Source organism: Callospermophilus lateralis, chromosome 11, assembly GCF_048772815.1.
Source record: "Callospermophilus lateralis isolate mCalLat2 chromosome 11, mCalLat2.hap1, whole genome shotgun sequence".
Classification (NCBI taxonomy): Eukaryota; Metazoa; Chordata; class Mammalia; order Rodentia; family Sciuridae; genus Callospermophilus; species Callospermophilus lateralis.
The window spans coordinates 121942205-121961244 of NC_135315.1; the positions used below are offsets into that span (position 1 = coordinate 121942205).

At 35.9% G+C, this 19040-nt stretch overlaps 1 pseudogene; it reads left to right on the top strand.

The window, feature by feature from the left end:
- Positions 1 to 11396: 11396 nt before the first annotated feature.
- Positions 11397 to 11958, top strand: LOC143410797 (ferritin heavy chain pseudogene; annotated as a pseudogene).
- The last annotated feature ends 7082 nt before the right edge of the window (positions 11959 to 19040 follow it).

Consider the following 19040-nt stretch of genomic DNA (forward strand, 5'->3'; position numbering starts at 1 on the left):
CAGTATTCAATATCTGCCCCCTTCCTTTAGGGTCCATGGTTTGGTAGAAAGGATTTACTGGGAGAGGTTTAATGTTTGGCTAATTTCCCCTCCTTCATTACAAGTCACACCATCTTTCCATTTTTTTCCCAGGGGTTGTCATGTAGGAATATTATTTTTCCATAACCCTTCATCCTCAATTTTGATAATTTACTAAGAATCACAGAACTCACTGATACCTCTTTTGCTCATGAGTACGTTTATTACAGGTAAAGGATGCAGAAAACAAGCCATGGAAAGAGATACATAAGGCAGAGTCTAAAAGGGACCTAAATGTGGAACTTCTTGTTGTCTTATCCCCATGAAGTTATAAATAATGATATCTCCTGCTGGCTAAAACATGCAGCAACACGCACAAAGTATTGCCAACCAAAGAAGTTGACCTGAGTGGAGGCAACTTGGAAATAACAAGAATAAGAGAATGATGGTAGAAAATAAAGACTGATGTCAGAACCATCAGAATTTAAAATAATTTCCTGGTAAGATGGCTAGCTCAGCTACACAGAACTCAAGAAGTGGGAATACTGTTTCTCCCCAAGGTTTAGAGTGAAAGTCCTGAGACTGGAGAGGCAGTCTGCCCTAGCCGAACCAGAGCCTGCTCAACTCATTAAACAGACCTAAAAAAAAAAAAAAGAAGAAGAAGAAGAAGAAGAAGAAAGTCAACCTGAACTTATCAATTCTCTGCAGAGAGCCAATCCAGGATTCATCTTGGGACTGCAGTGGAGCAGAGCCAATGGGAACTGGAGAAACCCAGATTTGTGAGTTTGTAGTTAGGTCTGCCCAGACTGTGTGGGCCTAACAAACCTATGGAAAGTCAGAAACTAGGAGCATTTTTACCCACAGGGAACACAAGTTGGAGAGGCTGGAGACAGCCCAGCTCTCCCCAGCCCTGTGAGCCTTGTGGCCTGTGGGGGCTGACAGGGCCAGCTACAGCACAGGAGGTTGGAAGGGTAGGTGTGAGGGCACTTGGCCAATAGTATGCCCAATGAACTGATCCCGAACCCACTGAGTTCCCATGGCCCACTGGGGCCAACACTTGCTAGGTCCTAGCACAAGCCTGGTCCCCTGCTTCTTTCCCAGTTTGGCACCCACCCAGTCCCCAGGGCCCAGTACCAGTGGGGTCCAGCACCTTCCCAGAACCCCAGGCCCTAGTCACCAGTCCTCCAAAACCCTGGCCCCTGATCCAGGTCATTGCTCCATCCACTAGGCCAGCAGTTTTACCCTGGCTCATAGTCTAGCCAACCAGGTTGCCACTTCACTGCCATGCCTGTACATACCAGAACATAGCTTCACTGCCAGCCTGAAGGATCCATGATCCTGATCCTGATCCTGATCCTGATCCTGATCCACCTGGCCCAGGCCAGCTAGGCCCACTGGACATGGTCAGGTACTTTGCCACCCATCCACAGCCCCATCTGGCCCACTACTTCCCAGTCAGGAACACCAGAACAAACCAGCCTGGGCCAGCTGGGCCCACCCAGCAGGGTACTGCTCTTCCTGGCCCAGCCACCCACTTCATCACCTGGCCACATCCCAGCGTGTCCAACACACCAGTTCACTGCTATGCTCACCTTCCCCAGCCAGCAGCTTTGCCACCTGACTTGCAGCCTAGCTCGCCCACATTAATCTCCCAAGAAGGGGAATTGGGAAGTATTAAAACCTAAACTTCAACTTGGTAAGAACACTTGGCAATGACATGATTCTAAATTTAGAAGAAAAAAATCTCTGCCAGAAAGCTTCTAGAACTCATACATGAATTCAGACACACCAGCATAAATACAGTTATCTCATACTAGACAAAGGTGCCATAAACATACATTGGAGAAAAGATAGCCTCTTCAACAAATGGTGCTGCAAAGACTGGAAATACACATGTAGCAGAATGAAATCAAACTCCTATCTCTCACCTGGCACAAAACTCAACTCAGAGTGCATCAAGGACCTACACTTTTAACCAGAGACCCTGCACTGTCTAGAAGAAAATGTATGTCCAACTCTTCATTCTGTCAGCCTAGGAATGGACTTCTCAACAAGATTCCTAAAGCAAAAGAAATAAAATCAAGAATCAATAAGTGGGATGGTATCAAACAAACAAACAAAAAATCCTCACAGTAAAGAAAGCAGTCAAGAAAATGAAGAGAGAACGTATAGGATGGGAGAAAATCTTTGCTACCAGCATCTCAGAGCATTAATCTCCAGTATATACAAAGAATTCCAGTATATATATATATATATATATATATATATATATATATATATATATATATATACCCACAATGCACAAATGGGCAAAGAAACTTAGCATGCACTTTACAGGAGAACAACTACAAATGGTAAAAGAGTATGTGAAAAAATGGTCAACATATCTAGCAATTAGAGAACTACAAATTAAAACCAATCTGAGATTTCATCTCTCTCCAGTCAGAATGGTCATTATAAAGAATACAAGTAACAATAAATGTTGCTGAGGATATGGGGAAAAAGGTACACTTATGCATTGGTGGTGGGATTGAAAATTGGTGCAACCCATGTGGAAAATAATACGGGTTCCTCAGAAAACTTGGAATGGAACCACCATTTGACTCAGCTATCCCACTCCTTCATATATACCCAAAGGACTTAAAAACAGCATACTGCAGTAATGCAGTTACATCAGTGTTTATAGCAGAACAATTCACAATATCAAAGCTATGGAACCAACCTAGGTGCCCTTCAACACATAAATGGATAAAGCAAATGTGGAAGATATACATAATGAAATATTACTCAGCCATAAAGCAGAGTGAAATTATGGTATTTGATGGTAAATGGATGGAACTGGAAACTATCATGCTAAGTGAAATAAGCCAGTCCCCCAAACCAAAAGCCAAATGTTCTCTCTTATATGTGGATGCTAACATAGAATAAGGGGTGGAGAGAATATAAATTCATTAGTTTAGACAAAGGGAAATGAAGTGAAGGGAGGAGTAGTGGGATCAGAAAATTAATAGACTGAATTGCACAAACTTTCCTATGTTCACCTATGAATACATGACCAGTGAAACTCCACATCATATACAACTACAAGAATAGATCCTAATTAGGATAAGTTATATTCCACATATGTGAAATATGTCAAAATACACTCTACTGTCATGTATATATAGAAAGAACAAATTAAAAAATATAAAATAATTTCTTTATATTTTATGGAATTATCTAAATACATAAGATAAATTTGACATATTTATATTGTTGGTTAAAAGAATACTTCACACTCAAAAGGAGCTAGCATTAGAAAACTTAAGTTGAAGCATACTTAATCAACATGTATTAGAGTTTGGAGATCAGCGCTTGAGTTACAGATTGTGTGTGTGTGTGTGTGTGTGTGTGTGTGTGTGTGTGTGAGATTCTGTTCAATTTACTGAGTCTCAGTGATGTCAAAAAGAATCTTTAGATAGGGAAAAGTGAAGGGAAGGGAAAGAAGGGGGTATGGAGGTAGGAAAGACAGTGGAATGAGATGGACATCACTATCCTAGAAACATGTATGAAGACATGAATGGTGTGACTCTATTTTGTATATAACCAGATACATGATAAATCATGCTCTCTATGTACAATATGAATTATAATGTATTCTGCTGTCCTATAAAACAAATTAAAACTTAAAAAATAAGTTAAAACAAATACACAGAGTAGGAGCAAAAAAAAAAGATTCATCTATGCCATCTCTGTTAGGCTCTCACCAGAGGCCAAACCAATGAGCTACCCAACTTGTACTGTCAGCCTCCAAAATAGTGAGGTAAAACAAACAAGAAAAACCCTCTTTTTTCCCATAAAATTACTCAAGCATCAGGCATTTTTGTATAATAATGGAAATAGACTAATATATAAGGAGACTAGTTAGGAGGCATTTGAAAGAATCCATGTATGAGATGATGATGGCTTCAAATCAGGTGGCATGGATGTTGTGGAATGGTGATTATATTCATGAATGTTCACCAGAGAAACAGAATTTTAATGCCTTTAAACTGAATTACACCACCAGTTTTCCTGGTTCTTCAGCTTGCAGATAGAAGATGATGAAATTTCTTATTTTCCATAGTCATGTGAGCCAAAACCTTTTATATATTTGTATTTTATATATATATATATATATATATATATATATATATATATATATATATATATATATATATATACACACACACACACACATACATACACAGTGAGTCAATGTTCCATTTTATGTACTTTCATTCCAAGTCAGAAAGCCTGAGAACCAGGAGTGAAGGAGTATAGGGTGACATCTGAAGGCCCAAGAACTGGGAGTTTTGATATCTAAGCTCTGGTATCTGAGAACAGGAGACTAAGAATGTTCCAACTCAGAGATGCAGAATTCTCCTTTTCTCCATCAGTTTATTATTTTCTGGACATTAGTGGATTGAATGATGCCTGCCTACATTGGTAAGGGCAGATCTCTTGTGTTTATCTAGCAATTCAAATGCTAATGGCTTCCAGAAACATTCAAAATGACACCCAAAACAATGTTTTATGAGTTAGCTGGGCCTTCATTACCAAACTCAAACTGACACATAAAATTAATTATCACAGATGATATAATGGATATTTTGAGGTAGAGTAAAAACCTTCTGTAACTTGTTCTTGTAATATATTCACACATTTCCTTGAAGATTTATATTTCATAATTGCTGCTTTTGTGTTGACTCTATGATTTGCTATATGCTCATACAAATTCATGGTGAACTTTCTGACTTAAAGTGTAAATTCCCCTCCATAACAGAAAGTGTCAAATATTCCATCTAACCCATTTTTGGAAATTAATGTGAAAATATTTCTCCTGTAACTCTCCCATCCTCTTGTTCTAATTTAGACTGGCTAATATCTAGGCCTAGTATACTTCCATTATCTTTGGATTTTTGTTCACAACTGGCTTTTATTTATTTCACATGTTGGGATACTTGTTTTCTTAGTACCAGCACTATATCTTCATTTCCTCCTTTGTTTAGTTGTGTATTTCTTCCAAAAAAGAATGCATAGGAAATACTTGTTTGAGATCGTGAATGTTTTCATCATACCCTCATTCATTTTTAATATTTTTGAGTGGGTATAATCTTCTCAATAGATATGTTGATTAAGTTTGTGTCAGTCTGGCTAGGCTCTGGTTCCCAGGTGTTTTAGTCATGTACAAATTTTGATGCTCTGAGTTTTTTTCTTTTCTTTTCTTTCTTTTTTTTTTCTTTTTTCTTTTTTTTTTTTTTTTTTTTTTTGAGGGCGATGGGATTTGATTTACATTTAACTCAGTAGAGTTACTATGGGTAAGACGAATTATCATCCATATTGTTGATATGTCTATTCACTTAGTTGAAGACCATATGAGCAAACATTGAGGATCCTTAAAAGGGAAGGAAATCTCCTCAGGATGGAAACAGACAAACCCTACCTGAGTTTCCAGCCCATAGTCCTGCAGAATTCAGACTCAACACTTCAACATCAGCTCTAACCTGAATTTCTAGCCTGCCCTATAAATTTTGGACATGGCCATCACATTTTCTTTTAGGAAATTCATTAAAATAAATTTCTCTATGTATATCTATATGTATATATTGTGGATAGATATATATTGATAGATGTGCATAATATATGTATCTATAATCTAGAGAAATATAGTGCATTGTACTGTATATAAGTATAGAAAGATATCGATGTTACATATAATAAGTATATATACACATATATTATATACATATGAATTATATATGTGAATATAAATATAAATATGCATATATATATATATATATATATATATATATATATGAAATAGTCTCAGAATTTGGAAGCATTTGTTGATATGTTTTTCTAAATATACTGTTGCTATGAAAAGCCTGACATCATCCTTATTCCTAGTCTCTTACATGTTGCCAATTTTTGCTTTTTATGAACTTTCAGATTTTTTTTCTTTTTAGCCTATCCTAGATGTTCTGAAATTTCAGAGTAAATCAGATTATCATGATTTCTGATTTCTTGATTTGGAAAATCTTTCATTCTATATACTAAAGCTCAATTAATCTGAAAATGTGTCCTTTACTTACAGAAAATGTCATTATATTATTTGTTGAAAGCATTCTAATTTTTCTAGTCTTTCTGAGATCCCTATTATTAGAATATTGGATTTCTAGGTTGATGCTTCCTATTTTATACATTTTCATCTTTGTTCAACGTATCGACTTTATAATTCTATCTCTTCACTGAACTTATTTATGTTAATGAATGATATTTTTAGTTTCTAAGATTGCCTAACTCCCCAAATTTTCTTTTTCTAAGGAAATATTTTTCTTAATTCATGGATGCAAAATCATCTCTTTTTGGTGCACCTTAATTTTAGTTCTACCTAAACTTTTTTTTTATTTTTATTTTCTATAAGTTCCTTTATTTTTTTTTGGAATTTTGGTCTTTGTCTTTCATATTGTAGGTGTTTATATTTATAAACAGAACACTAAAAAAGCTTATTAATAATTATGTGTGTATGTGTATTTCTTGAGAGGAATCTATTTGTTACTGAAATTTAATGAAATTTTTGAACAAAGATCCATGTATTTTGGGGAGAAGTAGTTGAAGGTGTTTTCTTTGGGGGCTCATTTCCCCAGAAACAGATTTTATTGGCCTGGTATAGCAATAAGGGCCATATATAGATAGAAGGCTGGGGTTTCACTGTCCAATGGTAAACTTTCCCAAGTCCTGCTAACTTTAGTAGAGGTCTTCAGTCTTCACCTGTGCCTGTTGTCTCAAGTTTAAATTATCTCCAATTCAAATTCATCAGAGAATAAATCACAAGTTTTCTGGGAGGTGGGAGTTTATCCACAACTATGTGGGATGTGGAGGAAGAATGATAGTTACTTAGCTGTGATGAGTAGGTTAGGTGATTGAGAGCTTTGAGTACTTTCTGCCTATCACAATCATGTGTTTTGTAAGACCAGAAACCCTTCTATTCATGAAAGGCTCTTTTGTGCTGTTCATCACCAGAGTATACTCCAACTCCTTTCCTAGTATCACCAACTATCATCCTTATGGGCAGATGCAGCTTTTGGCTTTTCATTCCTGTTTTCCAATTAACAAAATATTGTCATTTTTGATGTCCTTTCCTGTTTTAGTTCAGATTCCATTTTAATCAATATGTTTCTCCCACACTATTGTATGAAAAGTCAAAATGACCATTAATAGCTCAGATATCATAGGAAAAAATAATTTTCCAAATACTAGTAACTATTTAGCAACAATAGATGTTAGGTAGAGATTAAATATTTGGGTATTGGTTACTGTTCACACATTTTTAGGTGAACTATGTATGGGGAATTAATTATAGTTAATGTTACATAACATGTACTAATTTGTATGTAGCATTTTAATTATAATTTAATATTTCAATTATTAAAATTGAATTGAGATACAATTATGAAAACTTGGGACAAAAGGAACATTAAATTATAGTATTTTAAAACTAACTAGTTGCTGTCATCCAGTAAAACCATATATCCAATTGACAAAATCAATCATAATAAAAATAATATCTTATTTTTTCCATATTTTTACTTTTCTTATCACTGGTAATTTTATGTTTCATTATTCTTATTCACTGCAATTTCCTTACTGGGAACAATGTATTAGTTTCCCAACTTAACAATAAATATTTTCATTATATTTTAGATCTCAGGCATATAAAAATATCCTGATAACCTCTGAATATTCTATGATTTTATGTATTTAAAATTTGTTTCATTTAAATTTTTGATTTTTTTTTGACAAACACTGCATCAAATCTTTTTTATTTATTTTTTTTTCTCCTGGTACTGGTGATTGAATCCAGGGGTGCCTTACTACCACTATTTTACATCCCCAGGCCTTTTTAAAAATATATTTTTGAGACAGGGTCTTGCTAAGTAGCTGAAAGTCTCACTGAGTTGCCTAGGATTGACTAGAACTTTTGATCCTCTTTCTTGCCTCAGTCTCCTGAGCTGCTAGGCATTTTCTGGTAAATGGATGGAACTGGAGACTATCATGCTAAGTGAAAGAAGCCAGTCACCAAAAATTAAAGACAGAATGGATGTTGACTCACAACAAGGGAGGGTGGAGAGGGATAGAATAGAAGTTCATTGTATTAGACAAAGGGGAACAAATGGAAGGGAGGGAGAGGGAAATAGGAAGGACAGTAGAATTAATCACACATAACTTCCTTAGCCTTGTATTTGAATACACAATTAGTGTAACTCCACATCAGGTATAACCATAAGAATAGGATCCTAATTAGAATAAATTATACTCTATGTATGTATAGTTTGCCAAAATACATGTACTGTCATGTATAACTAAAAAGAATAAAAATAAAAAATAAAGTACAATTTAAAAAAAGTCAATTAAAGATTTAGTTAAAATTTTGCTAAAATTGAAGTTATTTTTAGTTAAGTTATTAAAACACAAGCATGTTCAGTTTTTATTATGTGAGAAGTAAAAGATTAGTTGTATGTTTCATATGTAGGACTCTAGATTGCATGTAATAATCATTAAATCATAATAGGTGAGTCTGATGAGCATCAACAATGAGAAACCTGATTTAAGAATTTATTTGTGCTTGGATAATGGTTAAATTATCTATTAATTTCATACCTAAAATATTTTACACTTGACTTGAAAAATATAGAAACTATATTTTTTATCATTGTATTTGCCTTTATAAATTGGTAAAGAACAGAGCCACAATTTAAATTTTACATCTCTCTCATTCCCATATATGACTTACTGGCTGTTTTAGTCAGCTTTTTTTCTGCTGTGACTGAATGACCATGTGGTTCAGAATTTTGGGGAGCTTTCTGAAATTGATGGGAGGAATTTTGGCATGTGCAGCAGGGCATGCTAGAAATACTTTAGATTGTTTAAGGGAAAATTAATGGCCAATTCTGGTAAGAGCTAAGAAGACCAAAATGCCAATAGGACAGTGGTCAGTGAAGACAGGGCTCAAGAGAGCTCAGATAAAGGAGGAAAAGTTTATTTGGCGGCTCACAGTTTCAGAGGTCTTTTTTCATAGAAGGCTGGCCCCAATACTTATGGCTCCAGATGATGCATTATCATGGTGGAAGAGTGTGGCAGTGGGAAACAGCTCACATGTTGATCAGGAGTTTCAGAAAGAGAAGCTCCACTCTCCAGATACAATATATACCCCGAAGTCACGTCCTAATTTCCACCTCCTCCAGCCACACCCTATCACTTAAGTTACCACTCAGTTAATCTCTATCAGGGTATTAATCACTGATTGGGTTAAGACTCTCACAACCCAATTATTTTTCCTCTGAACCATCTCACACATGAGCTTTTGGGAGTCACCCCACATCCAAACCACTATACTGGCATGAATCAAAACGGCTCTGACATAGGGTAGGAAATATATGATTAATACTGCAATTTAAATCAGCTATAATCCATAAGGCATTCCAATATGTTAACAGGGCAGCATTAAAACACCAACATTAGTTGGAGTTCTGTGTACTGATTTCTCTATAGACCTTGTCCTAGAAGGAGTAGCTTGAAGTTCAAGAGTTTTCAAACAAAGTTGCATAACCATACTTATCTGGACTAGTTCTGGTGTTAAAAAAAATCTGTCTTGTGATCTCAGAGGTAGTACTTAACATATAAAGGAAAAACTGAAAAGCTCTTAAGTGGTAACAGCATCTCAAATGAAAACTTTTGGTTTTAGTAGAGTATATTTAAATACTTCAATCAAGAAGAATAGAGTTCAGTCTTTTCAAGAGGGATTTTAAAAGGTTTTGGAATAATTACAGTGAAGTGCTAATTAGAAATTAAAGTATATAACCTGTGATTAAGTTTGAGGGCTCTAAAGTCAGACCAATTTAAGTTTAAATCCAGCTTTTCTGTGTGAATTTAGGTCAATTACTTGACCACTTGGTACCATAGTTTTCTAATCTACAAAATTAGATAATTACAATACCAACTTTAAAAGGTTACTGTTAAGGATTAAATGGGATATTATATTTGAAAGGTGTAATACACTGGAGTTTGGCATATTATAACCATTCTATCAATTTTAAATAATATTTTATTAATTAAAAAGGGCAAGAGTTAGTAAAGAGTGGCAAGTAACTCAGATGAATTCAATGCATATTTATTGAACATCTGATTTATTCTATGTATTCCAAGTATTAAGTCCAGAATAGACAATTTTTGCAAAGTGCATGCCAAACTTTCTTAGCCTTGCACGATTCTATTTAATGCTCTTAAAATCTATTTGAAGTGAGTGGTATTATTGTTCCTACTTTATAGATGAGATTAGTGACACACACATGTGATAAGTAATTTGCATAGACAGAAATAGAAAACAGTAGGACCTAGAATTGTTTGTGAAAGATCCATTATGTTCTTTTACATTTGGTAATCCTGAGGTCTCCTTTCTTTGTGAGAAAATTTATACTGGTGGACTTAATGCATATACTGGTCACAGAATGATGTTGAGTTTCTAGTTATTTTTCATCAGTTCTCTAGAAGTCATTATTTCATTCTCAAAATAATTTTCATTTACATTAGATTACAGTATTTTCAATTTCCATTCTATAGCATCTGTAATTTTGTGCCTCCTTTTGTAAAGTCCTTGTTTAGCATCTGGACGGCCATCTTAAGTGACAGTCACCATTTTTCTGCCCAAGGACCTTTCCAGAAAAGGCTCACCACCTCCTCATAGCAACCCCACCCTTAAGCTGCCCGCATTATGATCCACTCATCTCTGATTCCTAAGCCTGGCCCATAAAAGCCCCCAAATCCAAGCCTCCACTATAAAGGAATGTGTCTTTATTTGTCAGCTCTGACAAAACTCTCATGTGTATGTCTGCCTGGTCTCCATCTTTCATTTCTTGCTCTCCCATCTCCAAGTTTCTTGCTTTCCTTCCACCTTTATTTTTTAATGTGTTTATTTTTTGCATCTCCTAGTCTTGATGAAGTTTGATATGTAGGCTAGTTATTATCAACTTTGATACATTAGTTTTTTAAAAATATGTTTATCATTTTCCAAACTTCTACTTTTTCTTCTTATTATTACTAGTAGTAGTATTTTGGTATTAGTTTCCAACTTTATCTAATGAGTAGATATTGTGGTACTTTTAAAATCTATTGAAATTATAGAGGGGTTCTCCACCAAAAGATGCAGGGTTTTCTGCTTCACCAGTACTTGGACAAAACCAGCACTGGACCCCCACCATGGCCAGTGCCTCAGAGCCAGCAGCCCTTCACAGCGCCCTCAGACTGCCCCAAGGCCTCTGCCACTTCTCCAGCACCATGCCTCTCCTCAGCCACCTACCATGACTACCACATCCCCCTCACAGGTATGCCAGACTACCACTGGACTCAGAGGCCATCATCAACTGCCAGGTCAAGCTAGAGCTCTACGCCTCTGATGTCTACCTGTCCATGTCTTACTACTTTGACTGTGGTGATGTGGCTTTGAAGAACTTTGCCAAATATTTTTTTCACCAATCTCATGAAGAGAGGGAACATGCCCAGAAACTGATGAAGCTGCAGAACCAACGAGGTGGCCAAGTTTTCCTTCAGGATATCAAGAAACCCAGACATGATGACTGGGAGACTGGGCTCAATACAATGGAATGTGATTTGCACTTGGAGAAAAGTGTGAACCAGTCACTTCTGGAACTGCACAAACTTGCCACTGACAAAAATGACCCCCACTTTTGTGACTTCATTGAGTCTCATTACCTGAATGATCAGGTGAAACCCATCAAAGAATTGGGTGTCCATGTAACCAACTTGCACAAGATGGGATTCCCAGAATCTGGCATGGCAGAATATTTCTTTGACAAGCACACCCTGGGAGAAAGTGATAATGAGAGCTACACCTTAGGCTGACTTTCCATAGCCATGGAAGTGACTTCCCTGGTCACCAAGGCAGTGCATGCATGTTGGGGTTACCTTTACCTTTTCTATAAGTTGTACCAAAACATCCATTTATGTTCATTGTACCATTCCTTCAAATAAAGAAATTTGGTACCCAGAAAAAAAAAAGTGTTGAGATTTTATACTCTTCTTTATCAGGTTGTCATTGCTTTAGTGAGCTTTTCTTCACTATGACTAAAAGACCTGACAAGAAAAACATGAAGGTGGAACAATTTATTTTGGCTCATGGTTTCAGAGGTTCAATTCGCCATTTGCCAAAAACATAGCTGTGGGCCCAAGATGAGGCAGAACATCATGGCAGAAAGAAGCTCAGGACATGGCAACACTGAAACAAGCTTGAGATCTCTGCTCACCAGGGACAAAATCTAAACCTCAAAAGCATTCCCCCAGTGACCCACCTTCTCCAGCCACACCCTACCTGCCTATAGTTACCTCCCTGTTGATCCATATCTGTGAAATAATCTGCTTATTAGGTTAAAGCTTTCATAATCTAATAATTTCACCCCTGAACCCTCTTGTATTATCTCCCAGGTGAGATTTTGGAAGACATCATGTATCTAAACCCAAGTAGTCTTTAAGATTTTTGTAACTCTTCCCTGAATTAAAAGTGTATGTTGTCTAAATATTGGTTTAGGGATTTATGTTCATCTTCTGTTTCAAACTTGTTTATTTTTTATTCTTATTTTTTTAATTGATTTTATTATGTTTTCAAAAACACAACAACAGTGGAATGCATTACAATCTTTTTTTTTTTTGAAGATACTTTTAAGTTTACTGGGTGATCAAATAAGCATATACATACATGGCAAAGTGGGTATAACAAAAGTTCTTAATCACAGCGATTCCTGCAGTAGCCCTAGTAGTTTATTTATTATTTTTTTTTTATTGGTTAGATCTTTATTACACATATAGAGCACAATTTTTCGTATCTCTGTATATAAAGTATGTTCATGCCAATTTATGCCATTATACATGTACTTTTTTGCATTACAATTCTTAATACACATATATACCTCAATTTTTCATATCTCTGTTTGTATTTAATGTATGTTGACACCCAATTAAAGTCTTCATACATGTACTTTGTATAATGATGACCATCACATTTCACCATCCTTGCTAATCCCCCTCCCCCTCCCTTTCCCTCCCAACCCTCTTCCCTATCTAGAATTAATCTAATCATCTCATGCTCTCCCTCCCTACCCCACTATGAGTCACCCCCCCTAATATCAGACAAAACATTCAGCATTTGTTTTTTGGGGATTGGCTGACTTCACTTACCATTATCTTCTCCAATGCCATCCATTTACCTACAAATGCCACAATTTTGTTCTTTTTAATGCTGAGTAATATTCCATTGTGTATAAATGCCACATTGTTTTTATCTATTCATCCACTGAAGGACATCTAGGTTGGCTCCACAGTTTAGCTATTGTGAATTGTGCTGCTATAAACATTGATGTGGCTATGTCCCTGTATTATCCTGTTTTTAAGTCCTTCGGGTATAGTCCAAGAAGAGGAATAGCTGAGTCAAATGGTGGTTCCATTCCCATATTTCCAAGGAATCTCCATATTGCTTTCCAAATTGACTGCACCAATTTGCAGTCCCACCAGCAATGTATGAGTGTACATTTTTTCCCCACATCCTCACCAACACTTGTTGTTTGTCTTCAAAATAGCTGCCATTCTGACTGGAGTAAGATGCTATCTTAGAGTAATTTTGATTTTCATTTTTCTGATTGCTAGAGATGATGAGCATTTTTCCACATATTTGTTGATTGAATGAGGTGAAAGATTTATACAATGAAAACTACAGAAATCAAAGAATCTAAAGAGAGAAATCAAAGAAGACCTTAGAAGATGGTTTGGCAGAATTAATATTATCAAAATGACCATCCTACCAAGAGCACTATACAGGTTTAATGCAATTCCAATCAAAATCCCAATAGTGTTCCTCATAGAAGTAGAAAAAGCAACCATGAAATTCATCTGGAAAAATAAGAGACTCAGAATAACTAAAGCAATTCTAAGCAGGAATACCAAAGCAGGTAGTATCGCTATACCAGACCTTAAACTATACTACAGAGCAATAGTAACAAAAACAGCATAGTATTGGCACCAATGGTACAGAACATAGAACACAGAAACTAACTCACAAAAATTACAATCATCTTATATTAGACAAAGGTGCAAAAAACATACACTGGAGAAAAAAATAGCATCTTCAACAAATGGTGCTGGGGAAACTGGAAATGCATATGCAACAAAATGAAATTGAAACGCTATCGCTCACCATGCACAAAACTTAACTCATAATGGATCAAGGACCTAGGAATTAAACCAGAGACTTTGTGTCTAATAGAAGAAAAAGTAGGCCATAATCTTCATCATTTGGGATTAGGCCCCAACTTCCTTAATAAGACTTCTGTAGCACAAGAATTAAAAACAAGAATCAATAGATGGGATGGATTCAAACTAAAAAGTTTTTTCTCAGCAAAAGGAACAATTTGTGAGATGAACAGAGTCTACATCCTGGGAGCAGATTTTTACCCCTCACACATCATATAGAGCACTAACCTCTAGGATATATAAAGAACTCAAGCAGCTAAGCACCAAAAAAAACAAATAACCCAATCAATAAATGGGCCAAGGACCTAAACAAACTTGTTTATTTAATCTTGAATGTTCTCTACTCTTTTTTTCCTCCTAAATGTATACATTATGAAGAAATGTTTTTAAATCTCCTATTATGACATGGGTTCATCTCTATTTACTTTGCCTTCTGTTTTGTCCTTATATTTTATGAATATGTTATTTGGCATATTGAAGTTGGTAATTTTTATTTCATTCTGAGAAATTGAAATTTTATCATTATGGAGTTTTTGTGTGTTCCTAGGGATTAAACCTAGTGCAGTTCTAAGCATGCACATTTTACCACTGAGCAATACCCCCAATTCCTGGACCTTTCATTTATACCCATAATAATGCTATTTTCTTTGAAGTTTATTTCCCTGATATTAATATAACTTCATCAATGGCACTTTTATTTCTATGTACCTGGTATACTTTATATTTTTATCGGCTCTTTACTTTTGAACATTCTGTGACCCTAACTTGTAGATGAGGCTTTCACAAATAATATGTATGTACTTAGTCTTCTAATAATATATAATAAATTTTGACTTTTGCTAGTAATATTTTGTCCATTTACATTTTCCATAATCATTAATATTATTGAATTTATTTATAAAATTTTGTTTTGTCCTTTTTATTTTTCCATACTTTCTTTTCTGCCCATGAATTTTTTAATTAATTGATTTCTTTTTTCATATCACACTGTTTCTTTTTAGAAATGGACTGGGGAAATCTTGCAGATATTTGAGAATCTTTCCTCATGGGTATCCAGCCTCTCCTACATTCATTGGATTTTCTATCTGAGAAATGGTGCATATCAGAAGCTGGGCAAACAATGATCATTTTGCTATAAGAGTTTCCACAGGCTCATGATCATCATTTGCATTTTCTGTTGGTTTCCAAACTTAGCAGTACCCTCTTTGCTTATCCATCTATCTTTTATCTAGGCACAGCTGATTTCCACTAAGATTTTTCTTCTCTTTACAATAAATACACTTATCTTGCTTGTGTCCTGTAATCAATACACCTGGACTCTATTATTTTAGGAGCCTATCATCTCTATCACATGGATATCTCAATAAAACCTAGTTATAGATGACAGCCACTATTCAGCTTCTCAACAATATTGGTGCCTTTTCATTTTCATCATTTCAGCAAATGGATCCTGTCTCCTAGAACATAGATGGTTAAGGAATTGTGACTGAAGCTTTGTGATTCCTTATTCCACAATCTGCCATGGTAGTTCCAGAATTTTTACATTACTTTTACAGGGGTCCTTAATTTTTCCAAGCTTCCAACATTGTGTTACCATAGACTTCTGAGATTCTCACCAGGCCAGAGAACTTATCCTGTACCTCTTGTGACTACTCACATTTCAAAAAGCAACATTTTATCCATCTTTCTATTTTGTCCTTGATCCAGCACCTTCACGACCTATGACATTTATTAGCTTATTGTTCTCTTACTCCTTCAATAGGCACAGTTCTTCTCCAGGTATGTACAGCACTTGCTTAGCATGCATGAGGCACTGGGTTCGATCCTTGGTACCCTATAAAAATAAAATAAAGACATTGTGTCCACCTACAACTAAAAAATAAATGTTTGTTTAAAAAAATTTTTTTTGTTATTTTTATTTTTTTTATTTGTTGTTCAAAATATTACAAATCTCTTGACATATCATATTTCATACATTAGATTCAAGTGGATTATGAACTCCCATTTTTACCCCAAATACAGATTGCAGAATCACATCGGTTACACATCCACATTTTTACATAATGCCCTATTAGTAACTGTTGTATTCTGCTACCTTTCCTATCCTCTACTATCCCCCCTCCCCTTCCCTCTTCTCTCTCTATCCCATCTACTGTAATTCATTTCCCTCCTTGTTTATTTTCCCCATTCCCCTCACAACCTCTTATATGTAATTTTGTATAACATTGAGGGTCTCCCTCCATTTCCATGCAATTTCCCTTTTCTCTCCCTTTCCCTCCCACCTCATGTCTCTGTTAAATGTTAATCTTTTCTTCCTGCTCTTTCTACCTGCTCTGTTCTTAGTTGCTCTCCTTATATCAAAGAAGACATTTGGCATTTGTTTTTTAGGGATTGGCTAGCTTCACTTAGCATAATCTGCTCTAATGCCATCCATTTCCCTGCAAATTCAATGATTTTGTCATTTTTTTAGTGCTGCGTAATACTCCATGGTGTATAAATGCCACATTTTTTTATCCATTCATCTATTGAAGGGAATCTGGATTGGTTCCTCAGTCTAGCAATTGTGAATTGTGCTGCTATGAACATCGATGTGGCACTATCTCTGTAGTAAGCTCTCTTAAGGTCTTCAGGGAATAGTCCGAGAAGGGCGATGGCTGGGTCAAATGGTGGTTCCATTCCCAGCTTTCCCAGGAATCTCCATACTGCTTTCCAAATTGGCCGCACCAATTTGCAGTTCCATCAGCAATGTACAAGAGTACCCTTTTCCTCACATCCTTGCCAGCACTTGTTGTTGCTTGACTTCCTAATGGCTGCCAATCTTACTGGAGTGAGATGGTATCTTATGGTGGTTTTTCTTTGCATTTCTCTGACTGCTAGAGATGGTGAGAATTTTTTCATGTACTTGTTGATTAATTGTATGTCCTCCTCTGAGAAATGTCTGTTCAGGTCCTTGGCCCATTTGTTGATTGGGTTATTTGTTATCTTATTGTCTAATTTTTTGAGTTCTTTGTATATTCTGGATATTAGGGCTCTATCTGAAGTGTGAGGAGTAAATATTTGTTCCCATGATGTAGGCTCCCTATTTACCTCTCTTATTGTTTCTCTAGCTGAGAAAAAACTTTTCAGTTTAAGTAAATCCCATTTGTTGATTCTTGTTATTAACTCTTGTGCTATGGGTGTCCTATTAAGGAATTTGGGGCCCGACCCCACAATATGTAGATCGGAGCCAACTTTTTCTTCTATCAGATGCAGAGTCTCTGATTTGATATCTAGCTCCTTGATCCACTTTGAGTTAACTTTTGTGCATGGCGAGAGAGGGGATTCAGTTTCATTTTGTTGCATATGGATTTCCAGTTTTCCCAACACCATTTGTTGAAGATGCTATCCTTCCTGCATTGCATGCTTTTAGCTCCTTTATCAAATATAAGATAGTTGTAGCTTTGTGGATTAGTCTCTGTGTCCTCTATTCTGTACCATTGGTCCACCCGTCTGTTTTGGTACCAGTACCATGCTGTTTTTGTTACTATTGCTCTGTAATATAGCTTGAAATCTGGTATCGCTATACCACCTGATTCGCATTTCCTGCTTAGAATTGCTTTTGCTATTCTGGGTCTTTTATTTTTCCATATGAATTTCATGATTGCTTTATCTGTTTCTACAAGAAATGCCTTTGGGATTTTGATTGGCATTGCATTAAACCTATAGAGAGCTTTTGGTAATATCGCCATTTTGATGATGTTAGTTCTGCCTATCCATGAACAGGGTATATTTTTCCATCTTCTAAAATCTTCTTCTACTTCTCTTTTTAGGGTTCTGTAGTTTTCATTGTATAAATCTTTCACCTCTTTTGTTAGGTTGATTCCCAAGTATTTTATTTTTTTTTGAGGACATTGTGAATGGAGTGTTTTCCTCCTTTCCGTTTCAGAAGTTTTGTCACTGATATACAGAAATGCCTTTGATTTATGCGTGTTGATTTTATATCCTGCCACTTTGCTGAATTCATTTATTAGTTCTAGTAGTTTTTTTGTAGACCCTTTTGGGTCTTCTAGGTATAGGATCATGTCATCTGCAAACAGTGATAATTTAAGTTCTTCTTTTCCTATTTTGATGCCTTTAATTTCTTTCGTCTAATTGCTCTGGCCAGTGTTTCGAGAACTATATTGAATAGAAGTGGAGATAGAGGGCATCCCTGTCTTGTTCCAGATTTTAGAGGGAATGCCTTCAATTTTTCTCCATTCAGAATGATGCTAGCCTGAGGCTTAGCATAGATAGCTTTTACAATGTCGAGGAAAGTTCCTGTTATCCCTAGTTTTTCTAATGTTTTGAACACAAAGGGATGCTGTACTTTGTCGAATGCTTTTTCTGCGTCTATCGAGATGATCATATGGTTCTTATATTTAAGTCTATTTATGTGGTGAATAACATTTATTGATTTCCGTATATTGAACCATCCTTGCATCCCAGGGATGAATCCTACTTGATCATGGTGCACAATTTTTTTGATGTCCCTTTGTATCCGATTCGCCAGAATTTTATTGAGGATTTTTGCATCTAGGTCCATCAGAGATATTGGTCGTAGTTTTCTTTCTTTGAGGTGTCTTTATCTGGTTTTGGAATCAGGGTGATGTTGGCCTCATAGAATGAATTTGGCAGAGCTCCCTCTTTTTCTATTTCCTGAAATAACT